We start from the raw sequence: 4,908 nt of genomic DNA, 5'->3' as shown, positions 1-4,908 counted from the left end.
GCAGCTCTGATGAGGCTGAACAGTCTCATCAGCAGGGTCAGCCATACTAGACATTGTCTTATTTCACTTCCTTTTACAAAGTATGTTGAATTACAATGGAAGGCTGCTGTTCACGATACCTCCGCCTGCCCAGCCACAGCCTTGCTCGTTAAGGCACTTAATTGCACTTAACCTTTGCTGCACCACACTCCCTTCCCACCGACTCTTTATACTCTAGTCACAGTGTCCTTCTCCAGCCTCTTTGAGCCTTTCATGTCTCCTCCCTTATGGCCATTTTCTGTGGGGCTGGTGCATTGACTTGTGATATGTGGAGGTAACCTGGGGTTCAAGCAGCTCCTAGAGATTTCCCAAACCTCACTGTCAAAGCACAGTGGCCTGGAAGTGGTATAGAGTTGGTGGGCCTGGAGGGGCTTGGCGAAGGTAATGAGGTGACCAATCAGGAACAGATGCCGTTTCAACAGAGACCACAGTGAACATATGACAATCTCGCCCCATTTACCCCGCCAGGTTAATACAAACTAACTTCAGGAACAAGAGAAGGAGCCAGATGAGAAGAAAAAAACGGGGTGTCCTTCTTGAACTTTTGGTCAATGTATCTATTAGCTAATGCTGTGTAACAAACCACCCCAAAACTTAGAGGTCAACAACAATCATTTATTTAGCTCATAACTCATGGTTCTTTTGGTTTTGGCTCTACTGGACTCCCCATGTATCTGCAGACACCTGGTGAATTTCCTGGTGCTGGATGGTCTAGGATGGCCTCACTCATGCATTTGGCATGTGGCAGGAGTGATGGAGAGATAACTGGGTCACGAGTCTCTCATCCTCTAGCAAGCTAGCCTCCCTAAGCTTAGTCACATGAAGAGAGGGTTCCAAGTGCCACAAGAGAAGGCAAGGCCCAATGCAAAGTGGGACATTTGCTACTGTCTCATTGGCCAACACAAATCACATGGCCAAGCCTAAATCCAAAAGGTGAAGAAACTAACTCCATCTCTTGATGAAGAAATTGCAAAGTCACATTGCAAAGGGACATGAATATGCACAGGGGAGGAATTTGAAGCATTCTTGCAATCAACCACAACCACATTTTCGGTTCATTCTATCTTAGATAAATTTTTTTGGTTTTTTTGGGTTTTTTAAAAAAGATTTTATTGGGGAGTTAGGGGAGGGGAACAGCGTTGGGGAATTGGGGAAGGGGAACAGACAAGTTGCTGTCCTTTTGTTCTTCAGTCTAGATNTCAGAGCTCAAACTCTTGAGCGAGCTCTTAACCAACTGAGCCACTCGGCCGGCCCTTTATCCCATTTTTACACCAGGATCAGTCCTTGATAGATGGGAAAGAGCACAGGTAACCACAGAAACAAAACTGACCCTTCACCGAAGGTCCTTTGAGAAACACAGAGGCCTCATCAACAGCATAAGAACAATGAAAGGGAGAGAGGTGTGTGGCCAACAATAACACAGGTGAAAACTTCCTTTTTCTATCTTAACAGGGCTTTGCACACAAGTTAAGAATCCATCCCCACCCCTTTGACCAATGAATTTTTCCTTATGGTCCTAACAAAGTATTCTTATTCAGCAAATTCCAAGCCCCAATGTCAGTTCTGAACTCTATTTCAGTGTACAAATTTAGCTAACTTTACATTTCTAATATTTTTAAAATGTCATTAGAGTATTTGTAATTTGGAATAGATTTTAGGTGTACTAAATGATATATGATGGAGGCAAAATAAAAGCAACGCCTCCACGGACAAGACATGACAACTCATTGTGAGGCTTGATTGGATCTTGGACTAGGAAAAAAATGATAACTACAAATGATAGTATAGGACAATTAGCAAAAGTTCTTTATAGACTATGGATTAGAAAATAATATTGTATTCATATTAAATTTCCTAATTTTGATAATGATATTGTGGCTATGTTCTTAGGACATACACTCTGAAATATTTAGGGGTAAAGGAGAATAATGTCTTCAACGTACTATCAAATGGTAATAACAATATGTATATGTTTATATATAATTACATATTATACAAAATACACATATATATTACCTGTATATTATGAGAGAGCAAATGTTGGAACAAATAAGGCAAAATGTTACCAACTGATGGATGAGGTAAAGGGCATACAGGAATTCTTATATCAAACAATTATTTACAAAACTAAAAAATAAAGTTTCTAGCCTACAGATGTGGGCAGTTCTGCTGTACAGCAATTCTTTATCTTTCTCACATGTCTTCAAGTTTTCTGACACAGAAAATCCTGAGACCTATGTCCTGGAGTTAAGTTGCACAACCAACTGATTGGTATGATTGTAAAAGCATAAAAAGATAAAATTGTGAAATAATTGGCCAACAGCTTCCCCAAAGCTCCAATAAAAGTTAGCAGCTCTCAGGAACAGCATGACATGTGACAATCATGAGTGTTGTCCCATGTTTTCCAACTCCCTTTCAATTTCTTTAAACATAGATATGTTTTTGAGACATCTAAAAATCTAAAATGCCCCTGCCTTAGGAAAAAAAAATTAGGACTTTGTTTTAAACTCTTGTCTCCTATCTTCGTTCTATTGCCTTACTATACCTGTCAAGGTCATCTGCTTCCTCAGGGTCTCTCAGCCACATCTTTGCAGGGTTATTTTATTTCTTCTTCGTGTTTGACCTAGGCCTGTTGTTTCTTCTTCACCTGGGCCCCTAGGTTCAGCCCACCCTTGCTGTCTTCATAGCCCCGTTTACAGTTATGGCTCACTTCTCTCAATGATCACAGGAGTTTTCTAGCTCAATGGAAGGTTACAACTCAATAGATAACAGCCTGGAGGGCTATTTGTCCTGACAATCACCAGATTGGGCCACCAGGGTCTTAAATTTTATATAAACTAGAGTTGTCAACATTTAATCACGGGAATTAACATCATCTGGATTTCCAGTTTCTTTTCAAAGATCAAAAGATTTGTCCGCACCAGGCCCATGGTCCCATGGGGGTAACAATAGACTGGAGATAATGTGTTGGGCCATTTTTTTAGGCAGGGCAGGTTCCTCCAGTCATCAATAATCCCCACCTAGTCCATGTCACTTTTTGACATGACCTACAGGTACCATGAGAGATTTACAATAAGTTTGCAACTTCTGGGTCAGAGAGTCTCAGTGCTAATTTGATCACACCTCTATGATTGCTGTATCAGACACATCTAAGTGACACCTCCGATTCACTAGTCATCTGTCTCCCAAACCCTAGGCTGCCTGCTCCATCTCAGCTGCCTCTGCAGCACATCTGCCACTGAAAACCAACCATCTGGAGTCTCTGGGTCCTCCAGACACTTCCGGAAGCCCTGGAAGACAGCACCATGCTTCTCAAGTGGCTGCCGAGCAGACTAGGTGGTACAACCCAGAGGGCAGGCAAGTTCACTCCTGGGAGAGAAATGTAGCACAGTGGGAGACCAGAGGAGGGAAAGAGCCAGCAAATGAATGTTCTCTCCCTTCCTCCTTCAGATGGACTATTTCAAGGTGTGGCTTCCCTCTAGAGCCTGTCCAGAGACATTCCACATGGTCTAGTGAGTGCATCTGCCAAGAAACGGGCCTTATGTCTCCCAGGCTGTTATGAAGCAGTAGCCAGCATACTAACACATTACTGTGTGCTCTTTGCATCCTTCCCTGCCATATTTTCCCTCTCCTCTTATTCTCTCTGCCATGGATTGTACTTTCCAAATAAAGTATTAGCGTTTAAGTCTTGCCTCAGACTCTGTTTTCTAGGGAGCCCAGGATGAGACAATTATTTATTCAACATGATGAAATTGCCCTGCAGTCGACCATGTCCTGTACGCTTTTCTTGAGGTTTCTCCAACCTCAGGTTTTGGGAATGCCCTCTTAGATTTTGCTTTAAGGATCCCAGGTCACAACTCATTCCCAATTTCAGCCCCAGATTTAAGGGCTCTTGCTTAATGAAGTAATCACTGATGGCACTATCTGAAGGAAATAGCTAACTTAGGACTTTTATCTTTCTCTGTGTTATGGCTCTTTATGTTTTGTGCTTTAACTTCAGCCCTCATCTTTCTTATGAGGATCACTTTGGTATGGGGGGGGGAGGGGTCTCCTGCACTGCTTTTTGGACTACAGCCCCATCACCTTCCTCAGTTGAGCCTTGGCACTTGTCACCCCCTCTGCCAGACATCTTTCCGTTTCTGTTTTGCAGCCAGCCAACTTCTATTTCATCTTTTCAGACCCTAGAAGGAAGTTCAAGCATGGCCTCTTGCAAGAAACCGTCCCAGACTTACTTACCCTCAGACTAAATTACTGCTGTAGACTGAATGTGTATCTCCCAAATTCATGTTAACATCTAATTCCTAGTGGAATGGTTCGAGGAGGTGGGTCTTTGGTGTCTTTTGGGTGATTAGGTCACGAGGGCAGAGCCCTGGGGCATGAGTAGAATTAGAGAGCTCCCTTGCCCCTTCCACCATGTGAGGACACAGCAAAAAGCACCAGACACCAAATCTGTTGGTACCTTGATCTTGGGCGTCATGGGCTCCAGAACTGTGAGAAATAAATTTCTGTGTTATGAACCACACAGTCTACGGTATTTTGGTTATAGCAGCCTGAATGGACTAAGGCTTCAGCTACCCAGCCCTTTGGGGGGCCCTGTTCACCTCTCTATTCTAGCTCTAACGGTCGAGTCATTGAAGGTTTACTTATTCGTTCTCTCCAGACTTGGAGTTCCCTGGGAAAGAGTTGGTCCCATTTCTCTAAGACAGTGTCTGGCACACCATTGTTCACTATAGGTTTATATCACAAATAAAAAAAAAATACTTTGTCTCCTCTGCTCAACTGGAAGTTCCTTCCAGTCAAGGGTGTATATCTGATCCATCTTTGCATTCCAGGGCTAAGGGTAGGACCTGGTATAAGGTAGATGCTGAA

At 43.0% G+C, this 4,908-nt stretch overlaps 1 long non-coding RNA gene across 1 annotated transcript in view; it reads left to right on the top strand.

The window, feature by feature from the left end:
• The window catches only part of LOC109385203 (uncharacterized), a 7,813-nt gene extending 4,429 nt beyond the window's left edge, over nt 1–3,384 (top strand). Inside the window, exons 2-3 of the long non-coding RNA XR_002124569.1 lie at nt 1,315–1,462; nt 3,236–3,384. This is a non-coding gene — a long non-coding RNA (uncharacterized LOC109385203). The remainder of the gene's footprint in view (nt 1–1,314; nt 1,463–3,235) is intronic.
• Nucleotides 3,385–4,908: the final 1,524 nt, after the last annotated feature.

The sequence above is a fragment of the Hipposideros armiger genome, unplaced genomic scaffold (genome assembly GCF_001890085.2).
Source record: "Hipposideros armiger isolate ML-2016 unplaced genomic scaffold, ASM189008v1 scaffold_109, whole genome shotgun sequence".
In the NCBI taxonomy this organism is placed as follows: domain Eukaryota; kingdom Metazoa; phylum Chordata; class Mammalia; order Chiroptera; family Hipposideridae; genus Hipposideros; species Hipposideros armiger.
The sequence above is the reverse complement of the archived record's forward strand: the minus strand, read 5'-3'. Positions and strand labels throughout refer to the sequence as shown.